Raw genomic sequence first — 13,632 nt, forward strand, 5'->3', positions numbered from 1 at the left:
CAAGTAAAGGAGATTCAACTGAGGCAGCACAAGGGAACTCTCATCTGGGGACAACAACTGCAGGGAGAACACATATTTTCAGATGAACATGGGAGAGCAGAAGGCTGCCTAATACTGAAGCACCCCCAAACAACAAACCAAATGCAACAACTAGTACAAGCATTCCTGGGAAAAGGCCTGCAGAAGACGGATTTGCATACAGTGATGTCATCCAAGCAGTGGGCCAAAGTTGGCTGGAACCCTCATCTGCATATGAAAAGAGAAAAGGGGTATGCAGGGCATGGCGGCCTTTTGCGGCGCTTGGATGACCCTTAGTTAGCATTAAACACCTCCACCCTCCGTCGGTGTGGGGCTCATGTTGGCTATGCCCCAGCCCCTGAAGCATTCAAGCTGATTTCTTGCAGCAGCTGGGCACTGTAACAGCTCCAGAGCTGCTCTGTAAGGCAAGTAAAAGGGTGTTGGCCCTGCAGCACTACCTGTAGTTTGCATTGTGCGTTGGAAGGCACAAAGTAAGCAGACAGGTGAAGTCAGGAGAGTGCACAAGGGCATAGAAGGCAGCGGCTCAAGAAAAGAGAAGTGGAAACAGACAGCAAACTAGGCTGGAGAGAGACCTGAGACAAAGAGATCTGAATTATACGAGAGCCGACCAGGGGAAACACAAATTATGCAGTCAAGTTTCCCACATTTGGGGAAATCACAGGAGCAGCACACCCAGAGTGCAATGGGTGAGCCTTGCCCTGGGAGAAGCACCTTCATGATCATAGTATCTCACCTGGCAGGTATGTAGGAGTTGGGCTAGAGCTGGGGAGGGTCGCTGCTCGGGTACCCCCCTGTCAAGTGAAGGAGATCAAACTGAGGCAGCACAATGGAACTCTCGAAAGAAGAACAAGGCTAGAGGAAGATCTGAGACAAAGAAATCTGACTTTTACCAGAGCTGACCAGAGGAAAACACAAACACAGTCCCCCACTACCACAAATAATGCAGTTGAGTTTCCCACATTTGGGGAAATCACAGGGGTCAGCATACCCAGAATGCAATGAATGAACCTCACCCTGGGAGAACAATCTTTATGACCATGGTATCTCCTATGCAAAATAAGTATGATTTGGGATAGGGCTGGGGAGGGCCGCTGCTCAGGCACATCTCTGTCAAGTAAAGGAGATTCAACTGAGGCAGCACAAGGGAACTCTCATCTGGGGACAACAACTGCAGGGAGAACACATATTTTCAGATGAACATGGGAGAGCAGAAGGCTGCCTAATACTGAAGCACCCCCAAACAACAAACCAAATGCAACAACTAGTGCAAGCATTCCTGGGGGAAGGCCTGCAGCAGATAGATTTGCATATGGTGATGTCATCCAAGCAGTGGGTCAAAGTTGGCTTCAACCCTCGTCTGCATATGAAAAGAGAAAAGGGGCATGCAGGGCATGGTGGCCTTTTGCGGCACTTGGCTGACCCCTAGTTTGCATTAAACACCTCCACCCTCCTTCGGTGTGGGGCTCATGTTGGCTATGCCCCAGCCCCTGAAGCATTCAAGCTGATTTCTTGCAGCAGCTGGGCACTGTAACAGCTCCAGAGCTGCTCTGTAAGGCAAGTAAAAGGGTGTGGGCCCTGCAGCACTACCTGTAGTTCGCATTGTGCGTTGGAAGGCACAAAGTAAGCAGAAAGGAGGAGAAGTCAGGATAGTGCGCAAGGGCATAGAAGGGAGCGGCTCAAGAAAAGAGAAGTGGAAACAGACAGCAAACTAGGCTGGAGAGAGACCTGAGACAAAGATATCTGAATTATACGAGACCTGACCAGGGGAAACACAAATTATGCAGTCAAGTTTCCCACATTTGGGGAAATCGCAGGAGCAGCACACCCAGAGTGCAATGGGTGAGCCTTGCCCTTGGAGAAGCACCTTCATGATCATAGTATCTCACCTGGCAGGTAAGTAGGAGTTGGGCTAGAGCTGGGGAGGGTCGCTGCTCGGGCACCCCCCTGTCAAGTGAAGGAGATCCAACTGAGGCAGCACAAAGGAACTCTCGAAAGAAGAACAAGGCTAGAGGAAGATCTGAGACAAAGAAATCTGACTTTTACCAGAGCTGACCAGAGGAAAGCACAAACACAGTCCACCACTACCACAAATAATGCAGTCGAGTTTCCCACATTTGGGGAAATCACAGGGGTCAGCATACCCAGAGTGCAATGAATGAACCGCACCCTGGGAGAACAATCTTCATAACAATGGTATCTCCTATGCAAAATAAGTATGATTTGGGATATGGCTGCGGAGGGCCGCTGCTCAGGCACATCTCTGTCAAGTAAAGGAGATTCAAATGAGGCAGCACAAGGGAACTCTCATCTGGGGACAACAACTGCAGGGAGAACACATATTTTCAGATGAACATGGGAGGGCAGAAGGCTGCCTAATAATGAAGCACCCCCAAACAACAAACCAAATGCAACAACTAGTGCAAGCATTCCTGGGGGAAGGCCTGCAGCAGATGGATTTGCATACGGTGATGTCATCCAAGCAGTGGGTCAAAGTTGGCTTCAACCCTCGTCTGCATATGAAAAGAGAAAAGGGGCGTGAAGGGCATAGCGGCCTTTTGCGGCGCTTGGATGACCCCTAGTTCGCATTAAACACCTCCACCCTCCTTCGGTGTGGGGCTCATGTTGGCTATGCCCCAGCCCCTGAAGCATTCAAGCTGATTTCTTGCAGCAGCTGGGCACTGTAACAGCTCCAGAGCTGCTCTGTACGGCAAGTAAAAGGGTGTGGGCCCTGCAGCACTACCTGTAGTTTGCATTGTGCATTGGAAGGCACAAAATAAGCAGACAAGAGGAGAAGTCAGGATAGTGCACAAGGGTATAAAAGGGAGGGGCTCATGAAAAAAGAAGTGGAAACAGACAGCAAACTAGGCTGGAGAGAGACCTGAGACAAAGAGATCTGAATTATACGAGAGCCGACCAGGGGAAACACAAATTATGCAGTCAAGCTTCCCACATTTGGGGAAATCGCAGGGGCACCACACCCAGAGTGCAATGGGTGAGCCTTGCCCTGGGAGAAGCACCTTCATGATCATAGTATCTCACCTGGCAGGTAAGTAGGAGTTGGGCTAGAGCTGGGGAGGGTCGCTACTCGGGCACCCCCCTGTCAAGTGAAAGAGATCCAACTTAGGCAGCACAAGGGAACTCTCGAAAGAAGAACAAGGCTAGAGGAAGATCTGAGACAAATAAATCTGACTTTTACCAGAGCTGACTAGAGGAAAGCACAAACACAGTCCCCCACTACCACAAATAATGCAGTCGAGTTTCCCACATTTGGGGAAATCACAGGGGTCAGCATACCCAGAATGCAATGAATGAACCTCACCCTGGGAGAACAATCTTCATGACCATGGTATCGCCTATGCAAAATAAGTATGATTTGGGATAGGGCTGGGGAGGGCCGCTGCTCAGGCACATCTCTGTCAAGTAAAGGAGATTCAGCTGAGGCAGCACAAGGGAACTCTCATCTGGGGACAACAACTGCAGGGAGAACACATATTTTCAGATAAAAATCTTGGTCATGCTCTGGTTTCTCTTCAGAACGAACAAATCTTTCGCCTCTTACTAAAGATTTCCGTGGAGAGGAGCAAAACCGAGTTTTATCTCAATTTTTGCATGCCCCATCTTTTTGGGGTTTCTTTTACCGGTTTAAAGATAGAATGAGTGTGCTTTAATGTAAGCTCATTTGCATAGAAATGACAGTAAATGTTTATTTATGTTCAAACAGAACTTTCTTGACAATGCTACTTGCTTTAAAGATCTGGGAGCACATGGAATACAGTACAAACCATGCTTATAGCAAGGAGAAGCCAGGTGAGAAATCTGCTTTCTTTCAAATTGGGCGCTCACTTTGATCTGAATGAGGACTGCTGGCACAGCACTCAGGCGACAGGTGGAATCTTGGTCATGCTCTGGTTTCTCTTCAGAATGAACAAATCTTTCGCCTTTTATTAAAGATTATCCGTGGAGAGGAGCAAAACTGAGTTTTATCTCGATTTTTGCATGCCCCATATTATTGGGGTTTCTTTTATCAGTTTAAAGACAGAACGAGTGTGCTTTCTTGTTAGCTTTAATGTAAGTTTATTTGCATAACAATGACAATAAATGTCTGTTTCTTTTCAAGCAGAACTTTCTTGACCATACTAATTGCTTGAAAGATCTGGGAGCACATGGAAAAGAGTACAAACCATGTTTATAGCAAGGGGAAGCCTGGTGAGAAATCTGCTTTCTTTCTTTCAAATTGGGTGCTCACTTTGAGCTGAATGAGGACTGCTGGCATGGCACTCAGGCGACAGGTGGAATCTTGGTCATGCTCTGGTTTCTCTTCAGAACGAACAAATCTTTCGCCTTTTACTAAAGATTTCCGTGGAGAGGAGCAAAACTGAGTTTTATCTCAATTTTTGCATGCCCCATATCATACCTCCCAACTGTCCCGATTTTCGCGGGACAGTCCCGTTTTTTGGGGACTGTCCCGCTGTCCCACCTGCGGGCCGCAGTGTCCCGCGGTGGGGAGGACAGTTGGGAGGCTCTGTCTGTCGCTGCCCTGCTTAGCAGAGCAGCGGTGAATAGTCGCTGTGCGCACAGCGTCTATTCACTGAAGTCAGAGGGAGAGGTGGCATGCCCCCTCAGTGCCGAAAACGGGGGCGTGACTCGCGATCGCGGGTCCTCCCGCGAAGCCATGCCCCTTTTTACTTAGGCCACGCCCTTTTTGGGAGCGCGTGCGACTTCGCCGCGCGTGTGTCCCTCTTTGCGAGCCGACAAAGTTGGGAGGTATGCCCATATTATTGGGGTTTCTTTTATCAGTTTAAAGACAGAACGAGTGTGCTTTCTGGTTAGCTTTAATGTAAGTTTATTTGCATAACAATGACAGTAAATGTTTGTTTCTTTTCAAACAGAACTTTCTTGACCATGCTACTTGCTTGAAAGATCTGGGAGCACATGGAAAACAGTACAAACCATGCAGTATCACAAGAGCCTTTATTTGATCTTTCATGAAGATAGAGCAGAATTGAGGACACGTCAACAATTTCTGCCGAAGGTGGTTCATCTTTCCACATGGTGCCTTTGGCCACTGACACCTTCGTTGAGTCAAAGTCTCTGGCTGTGGTCAGAACTTTGAAAATTTATGTCACCAGAACGGTTCAGATTAGGAAAACAGAGGCTCTGTTTGTCCTGTATGCTCCCAACAGGATTGGGTGTCCTGCTTCCATGTAGACCATTATGCGCTGGATCTGTGGTAAGATTCAGCATGCTCATTCCATGGCAGGATTGCCGTTACTGAATTAGGTGAAGACCCATTCTACTAGAAAGGTGGGTTCATCCTGGGCAGCTGGTCGGGGAGTCTCGGCATTGCAACTTTGCCGAGCAGCTATTTAGTAAACACTTTTGCTAAGTTTTACAAGTTTGATACCTTGGCCGATGATAACCTCAAGTTGGGTCATTCGGTGCTGCAGAGTCGTACGCACTCTTCCACCCGTTCAAGAGCTTTGGTATAACCCCATGGTTCTTAATGTGACCCCAGCATCCTCTAGGTCGTATGAGAAAATAGGATTTTAATACCTACCGGTAAATCCTTTTCTCTTAGTCTGTAGAGGATGCTGGGCACCCGTCCCAGTCCATACTGTGTCTGCAGTTATTACTTGTGGTTATACACATGTTGTGTTATGGTTCTGGTCAGCTTTTTGCTGCAATTATTCATGCCGTTGGCTTGTGTTCTGTTGAATGCCACGTTCTGCGGCATGCTTAAGGTGTGAGCTGGTAAGATGCTCACCTTAGTTTAACAATAAATCCTTTCCTCGAAATGTCCGTCTCCATGGGCACAGTTCCTATAACTGGAGTCTGGAGGAGGGGCATAGAGGGAGGAGCCAGTTCACACCCTTTGATAGTCTTAAAGTGCCCATGTCTCTTGCGGATCCCGTCTATACCCCATGGTTCTTAATGTGACCCCAGCATCCTCTACGGACTAAGAGAAAAGGATGCCCTTGCGCACTATCCTGACTTCTCCTCCCGTCTGCTTACTTTGTGCCTTCCAACGCACAATGCAAACTACAGGTGGTGCTGCAGGGCCCACACCCTTTTACTTGCCTTACAGAACAGCTCTGGAGCTGTTACAGTGCCCAGCTGCTGCAAGAAATCAGCTTGAATGCTTCAGGGGATGGGGCATGGCCAACATGAGCCCCACACCAAAGGAGGGTGGGGGTGTTTAATGAGAACTAGGGGTCATCCAAGCACTGCAAAAGGCCGCCATGCCCTGCACGCCCCTTTTCTCTTTTCATATGCAGATGAGGGTTCCAGCCAACTTTGGCCCACTGCTTGAATAACATCACTGTATGCAAATCCGTCTGCTGCAGACCTTCCCCCAGGAAGGCTTGTACTAGATGTTGCATATGGTTTGATATTTGATGGTGCTTCAGTATTAGGCAGCCTTCCGCCCTCCCATGTTCATCTGAAAAGATGTGGTCTCCCTGCAGTTGTTGTCCCCAGACGAGAGTTCCCTTGTGCTTCCTCAGTTGAATCTCCTTAACTTGACGGGGGAGGGGCTGCCCGAGCAGCCACCCTCCCCAGCCCTATCCCAACTCATACTTATTTTGCATATGAGATCTCTTGATCATGAAGATTGTTCTCACAGGGTGAGGTTCATCCATTATATTTTAAAATAGGAAGGTACAAATTACATATTTGAATTGCATTTATGTGCTGGATTCAAATGTCCCCCCCCCCCTTCCTTTCTCAATTGTGCCCGTCAGCAGCTATTCTAAGGTTGCTGCCAATGGGTGTGACACATTAATTTCTTCTGTGGGGTACACTGGACTCCACAAGGATTCACATTGGGGTGTAGAGTAGGATCTTGATCTGAGGCACCAACCGGCTCAAAGCTTTTGACTGTTCCCAAGATGCTCAGTGCATTCTCCTCTATAACCCCGCTTCCATGAACAGGGAGCTCAGTTTGTAGTTGGTGCCTTCAGTAGCAGGCCACTTAACAGGGGCCTGCCTCAGGCAGCCTATTCTTAGCTATAAATTTTGACAAGAAAAGAAGAACTTGTTTTATGAGAATCTACAAGGGCTGCAGCAGGCTAGGTCTAATAGACATCTTTACTGCAGCTTCATCACTCCCAGCGGCGCTGTATACTCCCGTGCCCTGGTTGCTGGGTCACTGCAGCGGAGGGTCCGGTTTCATCCTAAGGTCAGTCACACACACACCACCCTTCCGGATCACGAGGCCGCTGATGAAGGGGAGCGTGGCCGTAGGGGGTGGACCGTGTGCGCACTGGCGTGGACACTGATTACTGGGCAGCCGCTCCACTAGCCACCAGGTACAGTTAAGGAGCACAGGTCTGGGGGTTTTTCTCCTATATTAACCCAATTTTGTACTGCCCGCAGCGCATTGTGATAGGTAATAGGGCCTGATTCAGGTTGGATTGCAATCACAATAAGCGATCCAACTGCAAAAATTGCTAAGAGCATACGCATGTGCCTGCATTTTCTGCGGCACCCCGCAGAGAATGCGATCGCCTCTGCCTGTCAATCGGGGCGGGGGGGGATAGGTGGGTCAGCAACACTCCATTTCCAAGTCAGGGATGGAGCGGTGCGGGGGCAAGGCTTCAAAATGGGGTCTGCAACGGAGTAGACACAGGGGGCGTGGTCACAGCGGCTGTATGACATCACATTCAGCCGCTGTGATCACAAAAATGGTGGCGGCTTCCTGCGCGCACATACAGTCTGCACCAGCAGGAGGCTACACCATTTTTTATGATCACGCTGAACTGCAGTGCGACTGCAATTACAGCATGGTCAAGAAGGGAGGCGTCATGCTGGGTGGCCATGCCCTTTCACTGTGCAGGAGCCAGCACCGCTCACACACTAGTCCCCGGGTGCAGCCCCCAACCCCCGGGACACCCGGAGCAACAAAATGTAGATTCAGGCCACCAGGCCACGCCCCTACCTATGAAACCATGCCTCCTTTTTACCATTGCGCTGCTTATCTGCGCGCACTGCATTACAATCTCCCTCGCCACCTCTCTGGGTGTCACCAGTGATAGTGACACCTCTGCCATGCTTGTAGCAGCTGGTCCTAAGATCTACGCCTCAAGCCCTGAGTGTTTGCCCTTGTGACTTGTTGATCATCATAGCGAAGCAGATGCTTACAGAAAACTGCAGGGGCTTAGATTGAAAATAAAAAAATTGATTGGTATAAGGTAGAGAGGAGCGGGTTCGGTTCTCCGAGAACCGAATTCCCCACGAACTCCACGTTGTTTACACTGGTCCGAGGCAGGCTCGGTTGTTCCCGCCTGACTCGCAAAACCTGAACAAGGGAAAATGTCATCATCCCGCTGTCGGATTCTCGCGAGATTCGGATTCCATATAAAGAGCTGCGCGTTGCCGCCATTTTTACTCGTGCATTGAAGAGAGAGCGGAATGGACGTGGCTATGTTCTCTCAGTGGAAATCTCAATATCAGTGCTCAGTATCAGTGGTTACTTATTGCTGCTCAGTAATACTAGTAGTGTGTCTCTCCTGCTCAGTGTCAGTTCTCAGTAGTATCCTCATCAGTGCTCAGTATCACTGCTCATTGTCTTGTGCTGCATTGTGGTGCTCAGCATACTACAGTACATTACTAATAGTCCAGTGCTGCATCTTGCTGCTCAGTGTCAGTTCTAGTATCCTCATCAGTGCTCACTATCACTGTTCATTGCATTTTGGTTTTCTGTATACTACAGTAACATAGTAATATAGTAACATATAGTAACATAGTTTTTGAGGTTGAATAGAGGCAAATTGCCCATCGTGTTCAACCTGTTTTAAGTTGTGATGATTCTACATACTTGCTGAATAATGTTTTATGACTAGTTAGCTACTATAACTCATGTTACCCCCGGATTAACCATGTTGATATTTTAAGTATTATAACCTTAGATAGCTTTTTCATTCAGAAATGTATCCATTCCTTTTTTAAATCCAATTACAGAGTCCGCCATTACCACCTTCCCTGGCAGGGAATTCCACATCCTGATTGCCCTAACAGTGAAGATCATAGTATCTCACCTGGCAGGTAAGTAGGAGTTGGGCTAGAGCTGTGGAGGATTGCTGCTCGGGCACCCCCTGTCAAGTGAAGGAGATCCAACTGAGGCAGCACAAGGGAACTCTCGAAAGAAGAAAAAGGCTAGAGGAAGATCTGAGACAAAGAAATCTGACTTTTACCAGAGCTGACCAGAGGAAAGCACAAACACAGTCCCCCACTACCACAAATAATGCAGTCGAGTTTCCCACATTGGGGAAATCACAGGGGTCAGCATACCCAGAATGCAATGAATGAACCTCACCCTGGGAGAACAATCTTCATGACCATGGTATCTCCTATGCAAAATAAGTATGATTTGGGATAGGGCTGGGGAGGGCCGCTGCTCAGGCACATCTCTGTCAAGTAAAGGAGATTCAACTGAGGCAGCACAAGGGAACTCTCATCTGGGGACAACAACTGCAGGGAGAACACATATTTTCAGATGAAAATCTTGGTCATGCTCTGGCTTCTCTTCAGAACGAACAAATCTTTCGCCTTTTACTAAAGATTTCCGTGGAGAGGAGCAAAACTGAGTTTTACCTCAATTTTTGCATGCCCCATCTTTTTGGATTTTCTTTTATCGGTTTAAAGATAGAATGAGTGTGCTTTAATGAAAGCTCATTTGCACAGAAATTACAGTAAATGTTTGTTTCTTTTCAAACAGAACTTTCTTGACCATGCTACTTGCTTGAAAGATCTGGGAGCACATGGAATACAGTACAAACCATGCTTATAGCAAGGAGAAGCCAGGTGAGAAATCTGCTTTCTTTCAAATTGGGCGCTCACTTTGATCTGAATGAGGACTGCTGGCATGGCACTCAGGCGACAGGTGGAATCTTGGTCATGCTCTGGTTTCTCTTCAGAATGAACAAATCTTTCGCCATTTATTAAAGATTTCCGTGGAGAGGAGCAAAACTGAGTTTTATCTCAATTTTTGCATGCCCCATATTATTGGGGTTTCTTTTATCAGTTTAAGGACAGAATGAGTGTGCTTTCTTGTTGGCTTTAATGTAAGTTTATTTGTATAACAATGACAGTAAATGTCTGTTTCTTTTCAAACAGAACTTTCTTGACCATGCTACTTGCTTGAAAGATCTGGGAGCACATGGAAAAGAGTACAAACCATGCATATAGCAAGGGGAAGCCTGGTGAGAAATCTGCTTTCTTTCTTTCAAATTGGGTGCTCACTTTGAGCTGAATGAGGACTGCTGGCATGGCACTCAGGCGACAGGTGGAATCTTGGTCATGCTCTGGTTTCTCTTCAGAACGAACAAATCTTTCGCCTTTTACTAAAGATTTCCGTGGAGAGGAGCAAAACTGAGTTTTATCTCAAATTTTGCATTCCCCATCTTATTGGGGTTTTATTTTATCTGTTTAAAGATAGAACGAGTGTGCTTTAATATAAGCTCATTTGCATAGAAATGACAGTAAATGTTTGTTTCTTTTCAAACAGAACTTTCTTGACTATACTAATTGCTTGAAAGATCTGGGAACACATGGAAAAGAGTACAAACCATGTTTATAGCTAGGGGAAGCCTGGTGAGAAATCTGCTATCTTTCTTTCAAATTGGGTGCTCACTTTGAGCTCAATGAGAACTGCTGGCATGGCACTCAGGCGACAGGTGGAATCTTGGTCATGCTCTGGTTTCTCTTCAGAACTAACAAATATTTCGCCTTTTATTAAAGATTTCCGTGGAGAGGAGCAAAACTGAGTTTTATCTCAATTTTTGCATGCCCCATATTATTGGGGTTTCTTTTATCAGTTTAAAGACAGAACGAGTGTGCTTTCTTGTTAGCTTTAATGTAAGTTGCCATAGATGCAGTGAAACACACGTGTAGGGCACGGCGTGTCCGCGTGTATTTGACTCATGTGAAATGTTATAAAACAAAAATATATGATTATGATGTTAGCTGTTAGTCTCCACTAATAGGGAATAGAAGCTGAGCTATAAGAAAGGAATACACTAGATATGATGTCACTTAGCAGATACAATGTCTAAAGTGCATACAGATAGCTACTAATAACTCTTGATAAGAAAGTATATCAGTGTGGGTATATTTATATGATGGGATATTGGGACTAGTGAATATATATCACTCCTGCTGTCCAGATTGGCAATAACCAGACAATTATGATAAGAGTAGAGATGTCACATGGGCTGCTATAGATATTAATTTAATGCTGTATGTGTCATTTGTTACAAATGGATACATTTTCTATGAGTCAGCCTAGCAGCTGCATGTTCTAACAGAACACTATCCTCACACAGAATCTGCTAACCTTGAGATAACTAAATGACAGTGTGTAACAGTCTCTTTACTATAAGACTGTTACAAAGTAATATATATATTTGAAGTCAGTCTAGCAGCTGTGTGTTCCAGCAGTTTATAAGACAAAGAAAATCTCCTATTGTGGAATCTAGACACATGGGACTGCTGGCCTGTGTCATACTATTTCTATGTAATACCAGTAACATGTATATAACTGTTACATAATTGTTACAAATGGATAAATCTTTGAGTCAGCCTAGCAGCTGCATGTCCTAACAGGACACCATAAATCCTTTACAGTGTAACAAATTGATTGGTAACACTTAAAGGCTGGAGAGCAGTTATATGCCTTACTAGCATACTCAATATACCACATTATTACACCAGTTACCACGATTATTGACAGCGCATTTGATATATTATATTACCCTCACACTGAGTCTGTTTACCTTTAGATAACTAAGTGACCGAATATGTAACAGTTTCTCTATCATAAGACTGTTACAAAGTGAGATAGATATATTTGGAAGTCAGTCAAACAGCTGTGTGTTTCAGCGGTTTATAAGAAAATTCCTCATTGTGGAATCTGGACCACTAAGGGTTATTATATATATAGCACATGGAATTGCCACATCTCCCTATATGATAATTTCATTACACTGTAACATAATAAGAATTAACTCTTTAACAGTGTAAATAGAGAGTAATGAATCTCTGACACATGGAATATATTATTTCTTAGATGAATTGGATAAACCATTATGACAGACACTTTGCTTCCTAATAAGAATTGAGGTGGCTATACCTCTAAGGAAAGCATTATTGCCTACGCCTAGATCAGATTAAATAAGATCTGGCTGAATATATGAAGGAAGGTTGCTATTTATATGAGAATTGGAATTGCTATATTCCTTAAGGCAACCCCACCGATTGATATATGTTGTCAATTAAGTATATCTGAACGGCTATATCTGGACCAGATTTAATAAGATCTGGCTGATTATATGAAGGAGGGCTGCTATTTATATTGGAATTGCCATATTCCTTAAGGCAACCGCACCTGTTGGTATATCTCGCCAATTAACTATATCTAAACAGCTAAATTAAAGCTATTCATCATTTTTTTAGTTTGGATATTAATAAATATGATCTTTCCATGATGCATAGAGATTTCCCTATCAAGTGATTCCTTATCCGATATAGAAAGCTATCCCCCTGTGGTATTGAATTTAGGAATATAGTCTTAGGGGACACAGAGAAATAAGTGATCCCCATCTACCTAAGCACCCCACAAATTGGAGGTTAGCTTACCGGTTATACTCAATCACCCCCACAAATTCGCCAATGGGGATGGCTTCCCGGGAGGTAACCCCTATTGAGTGAAGGGAGTATATAGGATACGACCCAGTGGTACCTGACGACATAGATACTAACAGCTATTTAATAACATTACGCTAGAAAGTGATTATTAGCAACATATATATCTATATAAACAACCCCGCCAGGGTTGTGCCTTCAAAAATAATCACACACGGACACGCTTTTTAAACCTTTTTTTCACATCTCTTTATTCTTCTTATGCACATGTATGTTAGTTCTGTGATTTTAACCTTTATGTTTCACTGCAGTTTGGGATAATAATATTAATATTTATCCAATTTTAATACATACTTAATAAAGGTTATATTTTATGATTCATTCATTCTGTCCAGTGCGTCAACAGTGCAGATTTCTTCTTGTTTTTTCTCCCAAATTCTATAACAATGACAGTAAATGTTGTTTCTTTTCAAACAGAACTTTCTTGACCATGCTACTTGCTTGAAAGATCTGGGAGCACATGGAAAACAGTACAAACCATGCAGTATCACAAGAGCCTTTATTTGATCTTTCATGAAGATAGAGCAGAATTGAGGACACGTCAACAATTTCTGCCGAAGGTGGTTCATCTTTCCACATGGTGCCTTTGGCCACTGACACCTTCGTTGAGTCAAAGTCTCTGGCTGTGGTCAGAACTTTGAAAATTTATGTCACCAGAACGGTTCAGATTAGGAAAACAGAGGCTCTGTTTGTCCTGTATGCTCCCAACAGGATTGGGTGTCCTGCTTCCATGTAGACCATTATGCGCTGGATCTGTGGTAAGATTCAGCATGCTCATTCCATGGCAGGATTGCCGTTACTGAATTAGGTGAAGACCCATTCTACTAGAAAGGTGGGTTCATCCTGGGCAGCTGGTCGGGGAGTCTCGGCATTGCAACTTTGCCGAGCAGCTAT

At 45.2% G+C, this 13,632-nt stretch overlaps 14 non-coding genes across 14 annotated transcripts; 7 read left to right on the top strand and 7 right to left on the bottom strand.

Moving 5' to 3' along the window:
* Nucleotides 1-624: 624 nt before the first annotated feature.
* Nucleotides 625-787, bottom strand: LOC135017930 (U1 spliceosomal RNA). Its single transcript, XR_010215704.1, has one exon. It is a non-coding gene; the product is annotated as a U1 spliceosomal RNA (small nuclear RNA).
* Nucleotides 788-939: 152 nt separating this feature from the next.
* On the bottom strand, nt 940-1,103 carry LOC135017671 (U1 spliceosomal RNA). The gene has a single exon (XR_010215465.1). It is a non-coding gene; the product is annotated as a U1 spliceosomal RNA (small nuclear RNA).
* A 674-nt stretch (nt 1,104-1,777) lies between these two features.
* LOC135017909 (U1 spliceosomal RNA) lies at nt 1,778-1,940 on the bottom strand. The gene has a single exon (XR_010215687.1). It is a non-coding gene; the product is annotated as a U1 spliceosomal RNA (small nuclear RNA).
* A 152-nt stretch (nt 1,941-2,092) lies between these two features.
* Nucleotides 2,093-2,256, bottom strand: LOC135017735 (U1 spliceosomal RNA). Its single transcript, XR_010215526.1, has one exon. It is a non-coding gene; the product is annotated as a U1 spliceosomal RNA (small nuclear RNA).
* Nucleotides 2,257-2,930: 674 nt separating this feature from the next.
* LOC135017940 (U1 spliceosomal RNA) lies at nt 2,931-3,093 on the bottom strand. Its single transcript, XR_010215714.1, has one exon. It is a non-coding gene; the product is annotated as a U1 spliceosomal RNA (small nuclear RNA).
* A 152-nt stretch (nt 3,094-3,245) lies between these two features.
* On the bottom strand, nt 3,246-3,409 carry LOC135017696 (U1 spliceosomal RNA). Its single transcript, XR_010215490.1, has one exon. It is a non-coding gene; the product is annotated as a U1 spliceosomal RNA (small nuclear RNA).
* Nucleotides 3,410-3,553: 144 nt separating this feature from the next.
* On the top strand, nt 3,554-3,669 carry LOC135018027 (U5 spliceosomal RNA). Its single transcript, XR_010215785.1, has one exon. It is a non-coding gene; the product is annotated as a U5 spliceosomal RNA (small nuclear RNA).
* Nucleotides 3,670-3,939: 270 nt separating this feature from the next.
* On the top strand, nt 3,940-4,056 carry LOC135018085 (U5 spliceosomal RNA). The gene has a single exon (XR_010215843.1). It is a non-coding gene; the product is annotated as a U5 spliceosomal RNA (small nuclear RNA).
* A 286-nt stretch (nt 4,057-4,342) lies between these two features.
* LOC135018075 (U5 spliceosomal RNA) lies at nt 4,343-4,455 on the top strand. Its single transcript, XR_010215834.1, has one exon. It is a non-coding gene; the product is annotated as a U5 spliceosomal RNA (small nuclear RNA).
* A 4,785-nt stretch (nt 4,456-9,240) lies between these two features.
* Nucleotides 9,241-9,403, bottom strand: LOC135018025 (U1 spliceosomal RNA). The gene has a single exon (XR_010215783.1). It is a non-coding gene; the product is annotated as a U1 spliceosomal RNA (small nuclear RNA).
* A 144-nt stretch (nt 9,404-9,547) lies between these two features.
* LOC135018023 (U5 spliceosomal RNA) lies at nt 9,548-9,663 on the top strand. The gene has a single exon (XR_010215781.1). It is a non-coding gene; the product is annotated as a U5 spliceosomal RNA (small nuclear RNA).
* Nucleotides 9,664-9,933: 270 nt separating this feature from the next.
* Nucleotides 9,934-10,049, top strand: LOC135018056 (U5 spliceosomal RNA). The gene has a single exon (XR_010215816.1). It is a non-coding gene; the product is annotated as a U5 spliceosomal RNA (small nuclear RNA).
* Nucleotides 10,050-10,335: 286 nt separating this feature from the next.
* LOC135018010 (U5 spliceosomal RNA) lies at nt 10,336-10,451 on the top strand. Its single transcript, XR_010215768.1, has one exon. It is a non-coding gene; the product is annotated as a U5 spliceosomal RNA (small nuclear RNA).
* Nucleotides 10,452-10,726: 275 nt separating this feature from the next.
* LOC135018065 (U5 spliceosomal RNA) lies at nt 10,727-10,842 on the top strand. Its single transcript, XR_010215824.1, has one exon. It is a non-coding gene; the product is annotated as a U5 spliceosomal RNA (small nuclear RNA).
* Nucleotides 10,843-13,632: the final 2,790 nt, after the last annotated feature.

This window comes from Pseudophryne corroboree, unplaced genomic scaffold (genome assembly GCF_028390025.1).
Source record: "Pseudophryne corroboree isolate aPseCor3 unplaced genomic scaffold, aPseCor3.hap2 scaffold_320, whole genome shotgun sequence".
NCBI classification, from domain to species: Eukaryota; Metazoa; Chordata; class Amphibia; order Anura; family Myobatrachidae; genus Pseudophryne; species Pseudophryne corroboree.